This window comes from Meriones unguiculatus, chromosome 6 (genome assembly GCF_030254825.1).
Source record: "Meriones unguiculatus strain TT.TT164.6M chromosome 6, Bangor_MerUng_6.1, whole genome shotgun sequence".
Classification (NCBI taxonomy): Eukaryota; Metazoa; Chordata; class Mammalia; order Rodentia; family Muridae; genus Meriones; species Meriones unguiculatus.
The window spans coordinates 47573549-47593257 of NC_083354.1; positions in this window are offsets into that span (position 1 = coordinate 47573549).

A 19709-nucleotide genomic window follows, 5' to 3' on the forward strand; every position below is an offset into this window, starting at 1 on the left:
AGGCACCACAGGGGGTTCTGACCTCATGAATGCCCCGTGGTGCTTATTTACATGCCCACACGTCTCATTTACTCATGGCACAGCACCTCTCCCTCACTTTCAGCCCCCTGGGGAAGTAATTAGGCAGTGGTTGCTCACCCACTTGCAGCCTCAAATCTTCTCTTCGGGATCCTCACACCAGCCCGCTCCTCTAGGCTTAGGCCAGCCAAATATATTCAGGCATCTGCCTCCTACGCAGTCAAGACTGCCCTGTCTTCAGATTAAAACTGAAAGCACCACCTGTGTCCTACTGCAGTGCTCTGAACCCACACACCACCACATCGCGCCACAATGGTTTTAACACTTCCGTTTCTGTCACCTTCCTGCCAAGCGGACCAAGATAAGCTCAACCTTTGCTCCCTCTGTCACTGTGAGCGTCTCATCCCAACAGAGGGATATATCCAGTGGGGGAAAGTTTGAAGAACATCGTGTGTAAAGTTCCAAAACAACAAATAAACATTGTTTATCTTTATTTAAAAACAAAGGGGGGGGTGGCAGAGGCACATACCTTTAATCCCAGCATTCAGGAGGTAGAGAAAGGCAGATCTCTATGAGTTCAAACCCAGCCTGGTCTACAGAGTGATTTCCAGGACAAGCCAACGGGCTGTTACACAGAGAAACCCCGTCTCAAAACAAACAAACAAACAAACAAAAACAAAACAAAACAAAACAAAAAACACAGCAGCAACAACATTTAAAGAGAAGCAAGCTGTCCTCGTTAGAACTGTGCCAGGTAGATTTCCCTGCTGGCCTTGCAGGACCAAAGTGAAAGTGAATTCTTGAGTTTCCCAGAAGACCAGTTACTTTGCCTTCGCACAGTACCTTACATAATTCAGTTCATCGCCTGAAGTACAGAAATAGGCAAGATGATGCTACTTCTGCTCCATTTCAACCGCGCATCCGCTTCCCCCTGTAGCTGGGCGCCAGGGATTGCTCCTAATTGAACCACCTGGGTACAAGGGCCACTCAGGAGGACAGTGCAGCTGTCGCCACTACCTTGGATGCCGCGGGTACTGTGTGTGGCAGCTTTCTTTTCTTTCTCATTACCTTTAATTATTGCCTCTGAGCCAAGACCTCACAGCCTGGGGCCTCAAAGGTGAGGACCCTAACCCCCCCCCCCCCCCGCCCCAATCTAGAAGCCACTGGAAGGCAGGGAGAGTAGAAGCGCACTCCTCCCAGAAGCACGCTGCGCAAGTCAGTTAGCTAATCTCCTTTTGGCAGGGGAAAGCGGTGACTGACTGCTGCCTCCAGCTCCCAGAACAGGCTCCCGCTGTTTCTAATGAGGCTTCATTAGCAGGTATGAAAAGGCCCCGCTGGCCCCTGGATGCTGCCAGCGCCTTTTTGAAAGTCAGGCTTCCTCTCACAACATCATGGAACAATTACCCGTTGGCAGTGGTTCCCTGACAGGTGGTGGGTGGATGGGTGAAGGGCTTTGACTGGATTCCTCCTATGCACAGCGAGGCTCTCTTTGCACGCCGTGAAACTCCCCCATTCCGCTGGACTCCGGGATTTCATGTGTGCACTGCCCGCAAGATTGCCAGGACATCCATCCATTGGCTTTGAGACCCCCTAAATCCCTGGATAGCAATGTTCTTTAATTTACTTCAAGGTTATTAGTAAATGCTTTTTAGCACGGATTGATGCTCAAATGTTTTGGCAGACTTGGGGGATACCAGTAAGAGGAAGACCATTTCTGCCCGCATGGGCCGACAGTCTTGGTAGGGAATTCAGACGTGCATGTGAAAGAGTCAGGAGAGCAAGGGACAAACAAGGCAAAGCAGCACTTTACAGTTTGCATGGCCCTTCCCTGAATTCATTTTGTCTTTAAAGGCACGGAGAGTGGACAGCTGGCTCTGGTTTGAGTGGCTTTTCCACAACAGGATTCAGTGAGTGCCATCCAGTACCACTGGGGCCTTTGTTTAAATGCCCCACCCACATTCTTCAATAAGCTGGTGGGTCATCTCGCCCGTCCTTCTTTAACCACACATTGTTTGTTTGTTGGGGGGAGCTTGTCCGGGTGCAGATGGAGGTCAGAGGACAACTTCTGGGAGTTGGTTCTCTCTTTCCACCGCGTTAATCCCGGGAATCAAACTTATCATCAGGCTTGATGGCAGGTACCTTTACCCACTGAGCCATCTTGCTGGCCCAATTGAGTGAGTGCCTCTTAGGGCAATATGGGATTTGGGCAAATACAGGCTCTTATCAGTGGTTGCCACTGGCAAACAGAAATGTAAGATGCCTAGCTTAATTTGTTAGGTAACCAATTATTTTTAGAAAAGTATGACTACATATTATATAAGATTTTTTTAATATAAAATTTGCTTTTTTTAAAAAAAAAATAGAGTCTTACTGTGTATCCCTGGCTGGCCTAGAACTCACAGAAATCCACTTGCCTTGGCCTTCAGAGTGCTGGGACTAAAGATGTGCACCACCACCACACCAGCATTCTTTTTGTTGTTGCTGCTCCTGTTGGTTTGATTCGGTGCTGGCTTTTGACATGGATTCTCATGCAGCCCACACTGACCTCAAACTTGCTAGGTAGCTGAGGAGGACCTTGGACTCCTGCCTCCCTCCACCTGCCAAGTAGTGGGGTTATAAGCACGTATCACCACACCCAGTTTGCACAAAACAGTCTTTTGGGGGGAGGTGAGGTAGGGGTTTGAGACAGGGTTTCTCTGTGTAGCCCTGGCTGCCCTGGGACTCACTCTGTAGACCAGGCTGGCCTCAAACTCAGAGATCTGCCTGCCTCTGCCTCCTGAGGGCTAGGGTGAGAGGCCTGCACAACCACTGCCCAGATTAAAAGATAGTGTTTTAACGACAACATCAACAAAAATTGTCTGAGAGCGGAGGCAGCTCAGCTGTTAGAGTACCCAGGAGACCCTAGCTCAATTCCATGGCAGGTGGCTCTCAGTGGCTCTCAACCTTCCTAACACTGCCACCCTTCGATAGGTTCCTCCGGTGCTGCTGACCCCAACCACGACATCGTTTTTGCTGCTGCTTCATAACTATAATTTTGCCACTGTTAAGAATCATAATGCGAATAGGATGGTCTTGGGTGACTCCTGTGGAGAGGGTCACGAGGACCACTTTGCCTAACTCCATCTCCATGTGCTCGTAATTAAAATACTTAACTCACCTGACAGTCCTAAAGCTATGAGACAGAAACACCCCGTCTTTCACGCTCCCCACACGGCTAGCTTACCTCAGGAGAAGCTGGCTAGGCTGTATAGCGGGGGGAGGGGCCACTCAGACGATGTGTTTGCCATCTAACAAGCACGTCCAGAGATCACCCTGCTGGAGGGGCGAGCAGTAAAGCAAGCTATTTTTGCAGCCGGAGGGACTGGCTTAATTAGATCATCTAGGCCGGTTATTTTGAACAAAGGGCTGATCAGGATCCCAGCGCAGACAGATCTGTGCAGTCAACAGAAAAGGCAATCTTCCACGGCAGGCTCCAGAGGAAGCATTCTTTCCTCCTCTTCCTGTGCGCAGAAGGTGATTCACACCACGGGGCCTCAGGTTCTTTGCATAATTCTCCACCCAGCACAAAAGCCAAGCTGCAGATCACGAGAGCAAATGAGGCACTTGCTTTGTCAGGCCATAGGGCTGCGTGCGTGTGTGTGTGTGTGTGTGTGTGTGTGTGTGTGTGTGTCTATGTGTGGCGTATGTACGTATGTGTGCACGTGTGTGTGGTTTGTGTGTGTATGTGTGGTATGTTTCTGTGGAGGGGGTACCTATGGGGGGTGCATGCGTATGTATATGTGCTGTGTGTGTGTGCACATGTGTGCATGTATGTGTGGTGTGTGTATTTGTATGGGGGTATATGTGTGTGTGCGTGTGTGTGTGTGGTGTGTGTGTGCACGCACATGCGCACGCAAGTTCACCTGAGCAACCATCTTGCCAAGTAGCAGTTCCTCCCTACCAGGTTAAACCATCTTCCTCCATAAAGATTTACACAACCCCTGGTACATGTCAGCTCGTGTTAGGTACCAACAATATGATCTGTGCAGCAGGCAGATAGTCTAGCCTAGATAAACAGAAACAGAATGCAAGCCACATGGATGATTTGTTGTGACTGTTGTTTCGAGACAGGGTTCTCTGTGTAGTCCTGGCTCTATAGACCAGGCTGGCCTCGAACTTACAGAGATCCATCTGCCTCTGCCTCTCGGCTCTGGGATTCAAGGCCTGCACCTCCACCACTCAGCTTCATAGATGATTTTAAATTCTCTAACAGCTGGGGGAGGGGAATAATCAGTTGAAATTAGTTTTAGTCACATTTTCATGATCTCCATATATTTAAACTCTTATAATTTATTATGTGATCAATAATTTAATTATTAATGGAGTATTCTGAATTTGGTGGGTTTTGTTTGTTTGTTTTGGTATCAAGTCTTTAAACCCGGCTTACATATTACCCTTACAGCTTATCTCAATTTGGGAACTGAGTCCTCCCTAGAATTATTTCATCTGTATATATTTAGATTTCATAAACTGTTACTTGGGGGGAAAATTGTACATACTCTAGTTGGTTCAGGAATATTTCAAAACTTAACTGAGAACCCAAAATTTGTTTTCTTTTCTATCTTCGTATCTATGTTAGCATAATGGCGGCTAGAGAGGTGGCTCAGCAGTTAAGAATACTTGCTACTCTTCCGGAGGACTCAAGTTCAGTGGGCAGCGCCCATGTCAGACAGCTTACGACCGTCTGTAACTTCAGCTCCAGGAGATCCAATGCCTCTGGCCTCCCGGGGCACTGGATCTCACATGTACATATCCACATTAGAATATACACACCTACGCATTATTTATTATTTAGAGATTAATTATGCATTTTACCTACACATTATTTAAAATAATAAAAAGAAATCTTTTTAAAAACTTTTCCATAACTGCTTTCCCTGTTCTAGTAGAGTTATTTGACTCTGAGGCACAGGAGTGTTCGTTTCAAAGCCGAGCACCTTCCAGTGCAACAAATTCATTGATTCTTGTGTCCAGGGTTATGAACATCACGTTCACAGGGGCACTGAAAACCATCTCTCTCCGTTTTCAGTACGAGTGCAACACTCCTGGGTGTTCTCACTCATTCTACAGCACGTCAGTTTTTAAATTAAAATTCTGCTAAACCCAAATTAAAAGATGTTTGAGGTTTAGTTCCTCAGTTTCTCAAGTCATTCCAAGAGCTGGATGTGACCTGTGGCTACCATATCTGGTGATCCAAGAGCAAGCCGAGTAGAGAGTGGGATGTAGCGTGGCTTTCAAGGCCTTGACGGACATATGGGAATACTGAAGTCTTATATAGAGGGCTATTTGTGAAACGTCTCGCTTGAAACTGGCCAGTGACTATTGCAAAAGCTGCACGGACTTCCCACTTAGCTTAGGCCATCCTGCCCCCCCTATTTCCCATAGCCAGCTCATTTGGAGGGAGTTCTCCCATTGGGGAGCTCTTGAGCTACCCATGGCATAGGTCTTCCTTGTCACACAATACCCTTGGCCTTTCCTTAATCTCCTAACTAACTCTGGGAGGTGTGAAATGAATCGACTAAAGCAAAAGAGGTTGCGTTGACTCCATGGTGAGCCTCATTCGGCTGAACCAGTCTGCTACTTTCTTCTGTACCTTATGGGGACCATCTCTCCAAGCATCCCTGAAGTCTGGCTTCATACGGACTCAGACAGATAGAAAATCTATATTTGGGGCTGAAATACATATATGTGTCATATATGTATTTTATATTTATATATATATAATATATACATATATAATACATATATGTATTTCTATATATATGAATATATAATATATATTCACGTAATTATGAAAACAAAACACCAAAACTCTAATATATGTGTATACCTATGCATATATGTATATATGCATTTGCATATATGTGTGTCTATCAGGGATTGAACCCAGAGTGCCTTGCATATGCAAAGCAAACACTCTACTACCAAACTACATTCCAATTCTCTTTTTATTTTTTACTTTGAGACAGTCTACCATGTCATCTTGGCCAGCCTTGATCTTACTCTGCAGCCCAGGCAGACCATGAACTTGCAACCTTCTTGCCTTAGCCTCCTAAGTAGCTGGGACTGCAGGCATATGACAGCAGGTGTGACTTGGGCTGTTCTTTCCTCAATGAGTTTTCCGATGAAAACTCAAAGCCAGCGACCAGGCTTCTGCTTTAATAAACTTCCTATTGCTGGACATGGTATCGTGTGCCTTTGAGTCCAGAACTTCAGAGGCAGAGACAGGGCTATCTCCCATGGGACTTTGAGGCTACTCTGGTTTGTATTACTAGTTCCAGGCTCACCAAGGCTACAGTGAAAGACGCTACTTAATATAAAATGAAAGAGAGAGAGAGAAACCAGGTACGTGTGCTTTTTAGTGTGGTTTGAAGAAGACTGGCCCCCATAGGCTCATAGATTTACACGCTTGGTCACCAGAGAGCAGCACTATTGGGAGGTGTGGCCTTGTTGGAATAGGTGTGACCTTACCGGAGGTAGTGTGTCACTGGGGGTGGGCTTTGGGTTTCAGATGCTCAAGCCAGGCCCAGTATCTCTCTCTCCCTGCTGCCTGCTGATCCAGATGTAGAGCTCTCAGCCACCTCTCCAGCACAAAATGTGCCTGCGTGCCACCATGCTTCCTCCCGTAATGACAGTGGACTCTAAAACTGTAAACTAAAACTCTAAAACGGTGGAACCTCTAAAACTATGAACCAGTCCCTATTAAATCTTTTCCTTCATAAGAATAGCCGTGGTTATGATGCCTTTTCATAGCAATAGAACACTGACTAAGGCGTGGAGCTGATATTCCCAGAGTATAGGACTTCTAGGGAACCGTACTGTCCAAACTCCACAAGCCAGTTTGCAGGTCTCACCTGACTATAGACTGTCTCTGACTTCTCATGGTTTGGTTAAGATTTGTGCTTTGCAGTGATGTGAAAGTCATACAGATTCAATGGAAACTGTATTTTGATCTTTTCCCCTGGCTGGCAAAATGTGGAAAGAGAGTCTTTACCAGTGATGATACAAGACAGCAAGCCACAGCTCGAGTCAACTACTTGGTCATGAGGGCAAAGCACCAGAGACCTGTAGTTTACTGCATTGCTAAACTATGATGTTCCAGATATTTTGTTATCCCATGCATTCTTAACCTATGATATTCTCAACCAAGGATGCATTTGGTAAGACCATAACCTTGTCTTAGGGCAAGAAGAACCTGGACCTTACGATATAATATGTTCACGGAGCACAAGGCATCAGTGTTTACTGAGGAAAAGTATACCCTGGGGAACAGCAGGAGAAATTTCAGGGCTCAATTTAGCTACTAGAAGAGAAAATATATCCCCTTGATAATTTGAACCCAGTTAAGTGCTGTGACCAAAAGCATCGTGGTAAGGAGAGGGTTTATTTCAGCTTAGACTTGTAGTCCATTATGAATGGATGTCAAGGCAGGAAGCCAGAGGCAGGAACTGGTACAGAGGCCACGGAAGAATACCTCTTACTGGCTTGCTCCTCACGGCTTGCTCAGTTTGCTTTCTCATACATCCCTGCACCACCTGCCCAAGGATGGCACTACCCACAGTGGGCTGAGTCCTGTTACATCAATAACCAATCAAAAAAATGCCCCCAAATCCAATAGGGAATTTCCTCATGAGGCTGAGGTTCCCTCTTCTCAGACAGCTGTATCTTGTGTTAAATTGACAAAAACAAAAACAAACAAACTACACGAATCTAAAGATGGTCCTCATGCATAATTGTGGTTTCTGTTTGTGCAATCCGAAAGAAAGAAAACAGAGGAGGAAGAAAGGAGGAGGAAGAGAAAGAAGAAGGAAAGAGCAACAGTGAACAGAGAACTTAAAATATAGGGTGATATTAACTGAGCATTGTGACACATGACTATAATCCTAGCACTTGAGAGGTAGGAGCAAGAGAATCAGGAGTTCAAGGTCAGTGTCTTAGTTTGGGTTTCTGTTGCTGTGAAGAGACACCATGTCCATAGCAACTCTTATAAAGGGAAGCATTTAACTGGGGCTGGCTTACAGTTTCAGAGGTTCTATCAGTTGTAATCATGGTAGGAAGCATGGTATCATGCAGGCAGACATGGTGCTGGAGACTAGCCGAGAGTTCCACATCTGAAGACAGGAGGAAGAAAGAGGGAGTAACGAGGCCTGGCTTGAGCTTCTGAAACCTCAAAGCCCACCCCACCAGTGACACACTTCCTCCAACGAGCCCACACCTCCTAATAGGAGCCTGTGGAGGCCATTTTCATTGAGACCACCATAGCCAGCCTAGGCTATATCTCCAGTTCCAGGCCACCCTGGGATACATGAGGCCCTGTCTCCAGAAAAACAGTAGGCTAAGTAGTCTTACGTTATTATGAGTTTCCAGCCAGGGGACAAGCCCAAGGCTTATATAATTTTGTGCACTGGTTGTTGTTGTTGGCTTTTGTTTCATTTTGTTTGTTATAAGGGCCTATGAGATGGCTCAGCTGGTAATGGTGCTTGCTGCCAAGACTAACGACCTGAGTTCGATCCCTGGGATCCACGTGGTGAAAGGAGAAAGCTGACTCCTACAAGTTGTCCCCCGACTTCCACCAGCACGTTGTATCATGTCCCCCACCACACACATAAAGTAAACAGAGAAATGTAATTTTTTAAAAAAAGGAATACAAACTATCTTGTTTTTAAAACTTTGACAGAAACTTACAATCTCAGGAGGCTGAAACTTGGGACTTAGAGTCACCATGAGATGTTTGGAGACCAGTTTGGAAGACCCACAGCCAGAATGAGCCACCGGGACTTCCTGCTTGGCTGGCCCCCCTTCCTCACCCATCACTGTCATGAAGGGATGTGACTTGAACCCCAGCCCCACCCCGTAACACCAATCACAGCAGTGTCTTTACCAGGGTTAGTGCTCCCAGTCTGGCCAAGATGGAAATGGTTGATAGAGGCTTGTGATTGTAAAAATGTGGTGCATAGACTGTTTCCAGCAGCCCTGACTGGGACTGTACCTTCAGTAGCCAGAGCAATTAGCTGCCATCTTTTGCATAAGTGTATCAAGGCCTCTATGGAGTATTCAAAAGAGTTGGTGCTAGCAGAAGGGTCTTGTGCTGCCTGTTAGACTGACAGCCCTGGCAGAGAGAGAGAGAGAGAATTCAATAGCTGCTAATTAGTGAGTCAAATGACTGGGTCCCCAGTGTCTTTCTTTGCTTACAGAAAAATGCATATCAGAAAGAATGCTTTCAATGTAAATTCGGGCATGTTTATAATATAGATCACATACTTCACACGAACTGTGAATTTAGCAATGTTCTTACAATGCATTACATCTGCCCAATTCCCAGAGAGAGGTGGCCTCTGGTCTAGCTCAAGAAGGGGAAAACCAAGCATGAAATGTGTTGTGTAGGAAAGCACAACGCTGTGCCGTGTCCAGCACGCTGTCCACCTCCTCTCTACCACCGGCCTGAAGCTTCCTCTTTTGCAGACACGCTGACTAAATCTTTTCATTCTTTGTGTGACTGCCCTCCAAATATTTGAAGTTGTTTATTGTATCCTCGAGCTAAACCCCGCCTTCTCTCATTTGTGATGTCTTTGTTCAATAAATATTTAATTTAATTCCTGAGGGGGGAGAAGAACTACTCATATTGGATCATGGCCCTGCTGGCTCAGGAGCTCACCTGCCATGGCCTTATATCTAAATCATGTCGCATTTCCTGAATCAGGGCCTTAATGAACAAGTGAAACAATTCAACAGTTCAGCCCACACCCGGCCACTCTGTTTTACAGAACGTCCCTCTTTTCAGATTCCTCCAACATTGCCTTGGATTAGACACCAACTGTTGTTTGTAAAATGGATCAGGAGGCACAGGGCACCAGAAAGTCCCACTGTGCTGAGGTTAACTCTAATAATTTAGTTAGGGGCCCACTATTTCTGTTCAGGTTACTTATTCCCCTTGGAAATTAATAGGAATCTATGTAAACATTACTACCCCTTAAACTTTGTGTGTGTGTCTGTGTGTGTGTGTGTCTGTGTGTGGCAGAGCCCATGTTCATGTGTGTGAATATATATATGTATGTGTCCCTATGTGTGTATGTAAGAACCCATGTTCATGTGTGTGAATGTATATGTATGTTTGTGTTTCCATGCAAGAACCTACATTCATGTGTGTGAACCTATATGTTTGTGTCCATGTGTGTGTATGTATAAAAACTCATGTTCAGGTGTGTGAATGTGTATGTATGTTTATGCTTGCATGTATGTATAAAAACCCATGTTTGTGTTTGTGTGTGTGTAAGAACACATGCTCATGTGTGTGAATGTGTATGTATGTGTTCATGTGTGTGAGCATCCGTGTGTGTGTGTGTGTGTGTGTGTGTGTGTAGGACAGAAGGTCATTTAGAGTATTGTTCCCTGGGAGACTCCCACCTTGGTTTTTGAAGCATGGCCCTTCAGTGCCTTAGGATCATCAATTTGACTAAGTTGGCCAGCGCGCCCACGAGTTTTACCGGTTTGCACCTCCCCCGCACTGGGAGGTGCCTGTCCTCATTCTTGTCCGGCAAGCGTGTTACTGAGAGTACCCACACCCCAGCCCCCACACCACAAATCTTTGCCCACCAGGTCCAGCTTTAGCACATCGGTGAGCCCAGGCTGAACTGATTTTCACCATTCCGGTTAACGCATACTCATCTTCCAGTTTCATCCTTTCTATCACGTCTTTCAGAGGGAGAGATTGTCTCCCAGAAGAAGGAACGTTCCTCTCTCCACTCTGTGTTAACGGGTGTATTTGTGTCAGCAGAACCCGGAAGAGAAGAGAGAATGTGCCAGGATGTTAATGCCAGCATCCTTCCCTGCAGCCTCGTCACCGGGGACGGGCGATCTCACCCGGGGTCATTACGTTGTCAGGTGGCCCCGGGACACTTCGCCTTTGCTGTTCTGGAAATGAATCCTTCCGTCAGTCACATGAGCCGAGAGGTGGTTAACTGCCCCTCGTCTGGGACACTGTTAACTTCATGTCATCAGTTCTACATCTGCATCCTTGCTTTTAGAAACCGCACCTGAGGTGCTTGCCGGTAGAGCTCTGTCTGAGCAATCTGCTTCTCAACGGCTCAAGGGCGGGGTTGCGGGAGGGGAAACACAAAGAACAAAAAGGCAAATGAGGTAAAAAAAAATATATATATATTCATACATGAGAAAAAGCCTCATAAAAGCAGTATGGGGATTCTCTGAACTATTCTTGGAAATTTTCTGAAACTCTGAGATTAGTTCAAAATAAAAATGTTTTAAAAGCCCCGCTCGTTATAGAAATCTTGTCATACTGAAAAATTAGTAAGAGCAAATTAATAATTTAAAAATCTCACCCTCAAGGGGCTGAGGAGGTGGCTCAGTGTGCAAAGAGCGCTTCAGTTGTGCAAAGAGGACTTCAGTTGGATCACCAGCACCTACATCAAGCACAGCCTAGTGGTGCTGGTGCACACCTTTAATCGTTGCCTTTGGGAAGCAGAGGCAGGAGGAGCTACTTGTGTCTACAGCACAAGTTCCAAGACAGCCAGGGCTATTACACAGAGAAACCCTGTCTCAAAAAAATAAAATACCGAATGGCAACCTCCAATAGTGCAGGCACTGTCAAACACGCCCACATGCATGCAAAATAAATAAACAAATGAATCTCAAATCCAGGAATAACCTTCGAGCACATTTGTGTTTGTTCTCTCTGCCTCTGACTATGCTCCTGAGAGGATAAAAAGGAATAATGAAAAACAAATATCAAGGCCTGGAGAGATGGCTCAGGGGTTAAGAGCACTATAAGTTCTTCCAGAAGACCTGGAGTTCAATTCCCAGCACCCACATGGCAGTTCACAACTGTTTGTAATTCCAGTTCCAGGGGATTAGACTCACACTGGCATGCAGGCACAACACCGATGCACATAAAATAAAAAAAAATTACTAAAAAAGAAACCCCAGTTATGAAGAAAGAAAACAAAAAAGAATGTCCAAGCTGGGGTGTGGCTGAATGATAGAGCCCTAGGTTCAACAAGTGTCAGAGGAAGGAAGGAAGACACAAACATACACACACTTAAAAATAAAAAGTAAAATTTTCTAAAGATAGAAATTACTACCTATGATTAGACTTGGGCTGCACATACTCCTTTTAACCCTAAGTTGTGGCTTAATTTCACTTAAATTTAACCCAAGGGGAAAAATTAAAATATTGAACTTTTATTTTATTGTTTATTTATTTATTTTCCCTTGGAAAATATGCTTCTGAACGGTGGATTTAAAAGAAGACAGTGAACATGAGACCCTGGCTCAAACAACAACAAAAGAATAAGTAAAATTGTTGCCAGGCTGGATTATCATGTAATCCCTTTAAGAACACATTTCATTTTGTAGAGTATCAATGACCTCTATGCTATAAAACATAATTGCCAGGAATGTGCCACATGCCTGTAAATGGAACACTTGAGAAACAGGAGGGTGGCTGGAGGCCAGGAGTTCAAAGCCAGCCCAGGCTACAATGTAAGACCTTGACTGAAACACCCCCCCCAAAAAAAAAAATAATAAAATCAGGTAAGTTTTCCATTCAAAGGAAACTTCATTTCCCCAAATTCCAAAAGGCAGGAGGGCCAGGTGGCTCCCTGTGGTGCCTATTAGCATATAGAAGTGCATGCTGACCTCTAGGCTTCCTCAGTACCTCAAGGGCCTGTTATACATTTCAAAGTCCCTGCTAGCATTCTAGCTCTCCTTACCTCCTCCCTCCCCTAAACTACAGTCTGGCTCAGCTCAGGGGCTCCCCCACCCCCCAGCTACTCATTCTCTTTATAACCCTGCTCCTTCAGCTATGCCAGCTCTCTCAGCACCCCTCTACCTTCCTGTCTTCCTTTTTCAGCCTCCCCTTCTCTCACACTCTCACACTGTCTCCCTGTTTCTCCTCTCTTTGTCTTCTGCCCTCTCTCCCCTTCCTTACCCTCTCTGCTCTCCTGGACTCATTCACTCTCTCTCTCTCCCTCCCTCCCTCCCTGTCTTCTCTCTCTCTCTCTCTCTCTCTCTCTCTCTCTCTCTCTCTCTCTCTCTGCTCTGGACTCTTTTGGTTCTCTCTCTCTCATATACACAATAAGAGCCTTCCCCTTAACCATACTGTCTACACAACCAGTTCAATCAAGACCAGCCCCACCTGAGATGCATGAGACCCTGTCTCAATAAAACAAAACAAAACAAAATCATTAAACTAGATCATAGTGCAGTGACTCACACAGCACTTGGGAAGTAGAGGTAAAAGGATCACCAATGGAAGTTCCAGGCTAGCCTTGTCTACATTGAGAATTCCCCGTAGGAAGATACCTTTTTCCCCCCAGGGGGTGGTTGAGTCACGATTTCTCTACATAGCCCTGGATGTCCTGAAACTCACCATGTAGACCAGGCTGGCTTCACACTCACAGAGTTCATCTGCCTCTGGCTCCCAAGTGCCAGGATTAAAGATAAGCGCCACCATGCCCAGTGTAAGATGCTATTTCAAACTGTTTCGAAAAGAAAACAAAACAAAAAAATAAAAGCAAAAGACAAAGAAAGGAAAAGAAAATCACTAAAACGAGCCAAGTCAACACATGACAGTGAGCAGAACTGTTCAACCGCATTAGGTAGGAATGTTTCCATCAACATTTTAACGGTAGAACAGTGCCATACATTTTCAAATGTTCCACTCATTTTGTAATATTCCACATTTATTAAAGCTGTGACTCAGAAGAAAGGCGTAGATTCCCACGATAAGAAAGAGTGGGGCAGGGCTTATGTCGTAAGAGTCATGAATGCACTGTTTAAAAGCCCATTGCGGGCCAAGGAGATGGCTCGGACGTCAATAGCACTGGGCTGCTTTATCGGAGGACCCAGGTTCAAATCCCAGCACCCACACAGCATCCCACAAACATCTACAACTCCAGTTCCAGGGACTCTAAAGCCCTCCTCTGGCCTCTGCAGGCACCAGACGTGATACACAAACATATACAGGCAAAACACTCAGACAGGTAAAATAAAAAAAAAATCTTTTTTAAAAAATTAAATATACACTAAGGATCCCCCCTTATATTTACTCTTGAGTATTTTAATAAATGAATAATTTTATTCAGCATAAAATACAGGTGACACTCTATCCACCTAGAACTAATACACTTCAGTAAACACTTAAACACTTGTATTTTGCTTTTAGAAGTTTTGTTTCTTCTACTTATTTAAAAGGCTGCCCAGGTAGGCGGGATGTAGCTCAGTTGGTGTAATGTTCCCCTAGCATACACAAAGCCTTGGGGTAAATCCCAGCCACACACAAACTAGGCACGATAGTGCATCCTTGTAATTCCAGCACTTGAGATGAGAAAGCAGGAGTTCAAAGTAATTGGATATTTAGCAAGTTCGAGACTAGCCTAGGACACAAGAGACCAATGTAGATATGCTCAGATATATAACTAATTAATCCCGTCTCAAGCAACACAAGAGAAATGACACAGTTCTAAGTCTGTTAGATAATTCTTTGAAGCAAAAATGCTTATTAGGGATGTGATAATAAATACCTCTATTTAATGTGCTTTTTAAAATTAACAGCACAGATCACAGACATGTAACCCCTACCACTGCCGTTATGCTTGGGGACATGGCTGATGGAGTAAACGGGCTTCGGCTCAATCTTCAGAGTCTATAGCGGAATGAATCAACTATGATAGTTGTCCCCTCACCTACACACACACACACACACACACACACACACCACAGTCACTAGTGCATGAGAGAAAGGAAGGCAGGCAGGAAAAAAGGAAGGAAGGAAGGAAGGAAGGAAGGAAGGAAGGAAGGAAGGAAGGAAGGAAGGAAGGAAGGAAGGGAATGAAAAATACAAGAAAATATCCAAGCTGGGCCATATACCTATAAGCAGCACTTGAGAGAAGCAGGCAGCTGCATAGTGAGTTCAAAGGCCAGCCTGTGCTACATGAGACCCTGTCCAAAAATAAAAGGGGGGGTGGGGACTGAGTGTTTAAAAAATATATAGTCTTTGTGACTGGAAAGATGGCTCAGAAGTTAAGACCACACACTGCTCTTGCAGAGAGGCCGTCACCCACTCCGTATGGTTCTACAAACACCTATAACTCTGATTCTAGAGTATCCAACCCTCTCTTTGACCTCAACAGGTACCAGGCACACACACATTACATATAAATACATATACAGACATTCAGGCAAAACACTCATACACACAAAATATAAATAAATGAATCTTTTGTTTGCTTGTCTTTTAGATTGTATGTGTATGAGTGTTTCGCCTGCACATATGTGAGCGCACGTGTCTAACGTCCACGGAGGTCAGAAGAAGGCATTGGATCCCCGGATCCCCTGGGACTGGAGTTACAGATGCTAGAGAGTCAGCATGTGGATGCTGGGGAAGGAAGCCAGGTCTTCTGCTAGAGCAGCCGTCTCTCCAGCCCCATAAATAAAATAGTTTCTAACCCTTTGGCTGAAAATCACCCCTTTTATGGTATCCATTTTTGAAATCTAAACTTAAATTGTTTAAATGTCCCACCACCAAAAGTAATATTCTCATACCATGGTGCTTGAATTGTTACAGTGTTGGGTGTGTGTGGGTGTGTGCTTCCCAGTCCGATACTTACAGAGGTCACTGAGTTGCAGCAACACACCGCTGTCTTAACTCTAGAAAGGATGAATCCTTATAGCAAGTAGTTCTTCTGACAACTCCCTTTCTTAAGAGGATTTTATTGTTGGAACCCCCAACATATGTAATTTTCTTCATATACCGTACATGCAAGCTTTTTATGGAAACCAGCATTTTGTGGTAGATGTCATTCAAGGATGATCTTATAATAGTTCGGTTTCTTGCTTAGCAGAATAAGAGCTGGTAATAACAATTTTCCAAGAGGTTTCCCTCTGCATTCACCGCTAAGAGCAATAACTCTTCCTCTGAACACACACACAAAAAAAACCCGAATGACTTTATGTTCTAATGTAAGTTACCATAACAACAATCTATTCTAGGGTCACGTTTCCCATAACTGCAACATAATAATCCTTAGATTTATTCATATGCTTAAAAAATTCCATAAACTGTCTAAGGTTGATAACTCCAATCTCTGTCAAAGGACTGTGCTTAAGAAAGAGGAAAGAAGGAAGAAAGGGAAAAAGGAAGAGAGAGAGAGAGAGAAAGAAAAAAAAGAAAGAAACGAAAGAAAGAAAGAAAGAAAGAAAAAAAGAAAGAAAAAAGAAAGAAAGAAAGAAAGAACCCTCCAGTGCAATAGTGTCACAGACATTATGGAGATAACCAATTGTTTTGCGGTTGATTTTAAGACCTGATCCAGAGGAGGGAATTCAAGCCTGGTACCTTAAATTTAGTCAAAAGCCCATGGCTTGGGAAGTCACAGGCCCTAGGGGGAAGCCTATTACTATTGCTTTGTTAAATGGGTATGTTGTAAACTGCATTCTAACTACATTTACATCCACGGATTAGTGCTTCTTGGCCAGAAACACATCTTTCTGCAGGAGGCACCAGTTATGCAGAGACTCACAACTGGTCAAAGTCGAGGAAGGGGACTAGTTAAGTAATCAGTCCTAAGTGGGACATCGATATCAAACTACATATGGCTCAAAGAACATCTTTTAGAGTCTCTACTTCAAGGCTATCAAAGATTTATCCTCACTGTACATCATCTAAGTCATTATCTTTCTCTCTTTTCTTTGCACAACTGTAATTATCTCAAGACTCGCTACTAAAACTTGGCCTCCAGCCAAGTGCACTCTGTGTCTCGCTCTACGATTTGTTGCATAACTAATAGGGTTAACTTTCTTTATCTCTACAATGCCCCTTTCAACCATTGTCTTGTCTTAACTTATTATGTCAAGTGTCTTGCTATATTAAATTAATATTCTGTGTGTTCTCATAATGCAAAACATTTATGAAAGATATACTCCTGTTTGAGAATGCTAATTTCTTCTCTATTGCTAACGTTGCATGCATTTTGCATTCTAATTACTCATTCATTGTGGACTTCAGGAATTACAACTGTAAGGCAGTAGTTGGGGCTCTGATAACACAAAAAAATGCCTTTGCTCTGTGTGTACATGCATGTATGTACATGTATGTGCACCTGGGTCTGCTAGAATACATTTAATTACTACAACATTTCTTTTCAGTTTAGTTTGTTTTTTTGTTTTTTTGGGTTTTTTTTGTTTGTTTGTTTGTTTGGTTGGTTGGTTGGTTGGTTTCTGTTTTCGTTTCTGAGGCAGAGCTTCTCTGTTTAACAATCCTGTCTGTTCTGGAACTCACTTTGTAGACCAGGCTGGCCTCCAACTCACAGAGATCCGCCACCGCCGCCTTCCGAGTGCTGGGATTGAAATCGTGCACCACCACACCTGGCTACTACCTCATTGTTTACTATTATGCTGGTGATTAAGCTGGGATGAGGGGTCGGGGAGGCGGCTCAGCAGACACAAGCACGCACTTGCCTCACAGGCCTGCCGCCCTGAGTTTAATCCTCTGACCCCATGTGAAAAGCCAGATGCAGTGACTGTACTGCAAGCCCAGCGCCTCTGGGGTGAGATGAGAGGCAGAGATAGGAGAATCTGCTGGACTCTCACAGACCAGCTGGCCTGGAGTTCACATCAACGTTCAAAAACAAGACGGGGAAAGAGAGAGAGGCTGGAGAGATGGTGCAGCCGCTAACATCCCTGGCTGCTTCTGTTATTCTGCTAGAGGAACACAGCAATGGAATGGCTCCTGCCGACATATTGCTATATTCATAGATCAGTGCCTCACTCAAACCTCATCAGAGAAGCTGCTTCTTGCAGTAGATGGGAATTAATGGAGTCCCACAACTGGACGGTGTCACAAAGAGTGAGCGATCTTGGAGCCCTCAGTCCTTCATAAAAGGTCTTCGTCAAACCCCTCCCCATGCCTCAGGGACCGATGTGGAGGAAGAGAGACCGTCAGAGGCAGAGGTGGTGAGTGACTCCAAGGAAACAGTATCTTCCGGACACAACAGAACCGGGACAACAGGCCCAGCGCCTACACAGGTTCAGCTCCGGGAAGAGGAGGTGGACACATGTCCCGCTCCCTAACCAAAAGCTATTTGCAATCGATTCCCATTGGGAAAGGAAAAACTCAGTTATCTTCAGGGCAGTACCACCGGGTACAATACACCCCAGGCGCCCCATCAGCCTCACCGGCAGCAGTTGACCGTCACAAAACAGATCACATGCTTTGGGGGAGGGGCTTCTTGTTTCATTTTGTGTGTGTGTGTGTGTGTATGTGTGTGTGTTTGGTCTTATTGTTTGTTTGTTTTGATTTTTGTTTCTGTTTTTGCTTTTGAGAGAAAGAACATGCTGCTGGGTAGGTAGGAAGTTATCCGGGAGGTTTGGAGAAGGAAAAGAATGTGCTCAAAATATACTATGTGAAAAAAATGAATAATATGAAACAAAAACAAGAGAGGTTGTGCCTCAACAAGATGAAAGGCAACAATCAGCTCCTAAAAAGTTGTCCTCTGATCTCTCTCTCTCTCTCACTTCATAAATAAAGAAAATTTAAAACTGGGCTTTGTTGCCCAGGTAGTTCATACTATCACAAAACAAGAGTAAACTTTTCATGATTTTTTTTTTCCCACATTATTTGGGGCCAGTCTGAATTCCCCTCAGGATTTCAAACTAAATTTTGTGTGTTGATAATGATCTGTTTTTCTGTAGCCTGAGGATAGAATTGTTATGATTAAATTTTATAGACTTCAGCTTTACAAGTGGGAATTTAGGGTATTTCTTTCAATAATAACTTTGTCTTTATAAACTCAATTTTAATTACAGATAATATAATTATATTTTAATTGGAAAAATAAAATTACCCACATATGAATCTATTGGAGAGAGTACATATATGCATATAATGCACATATATGTATCTACATATAACTGAACCACTATCTAAACGAAATGTACCCAACAGTACCAGCCATCATCTCTATGGTAACCTATAAGGAGACTCATTATATGATTCCGAAAACCCTTCATTGACTTTGTACAAGAAAACTGCTGAACTTTTTCTAATGGCTCCCTGCAAATAACCAGTCCTGAAAAGGTTGCACATCTCTGGTCTGTCTTGTACAAACCCAGCTCTCTTTGCCTAGGTGTGTGCTGGGAGCGGAACCCAAAGCCTTGCACATGCCTGGCAACTGCTCTTCCAATGTGTGGCCTCTTCAGCCCCAAACCTTAGTTGGTTCTTTTTTTTTTTTTTAATTTGTTATGAGAGTCATTGAGTCTATCTTATGTGTGAATGTTTTGCCTGTAGACGTGTCTGTGAACCACATGTATGCCTGGTGCCCACGAAGACCAGAAGAGAACCTTGGCTCTGCTGGAACTGAAGTTACGGACGGCTGTGAACCACATGTATGTGCTGGAAATAGAGCCTAAGTCCTCTACAAGAGCACCCAGGGCCCTTAACCACTGAGCCATCTCTTGAGTCCCCACACCACCTTATTTCAATGTCTCTGCGCAAGGGTACTTGATTTACATTCCAGGCAGAGACATGACCTCCTCCCCCTTCTCATTAGTCTTCCTTTTGGTAGGAATCACATTAGTTTCTTCAGTGGGGTAGAAAACAGCAGTGTGCCATTTCAGAAATCAAATAATTTCTCTCTAGGGTG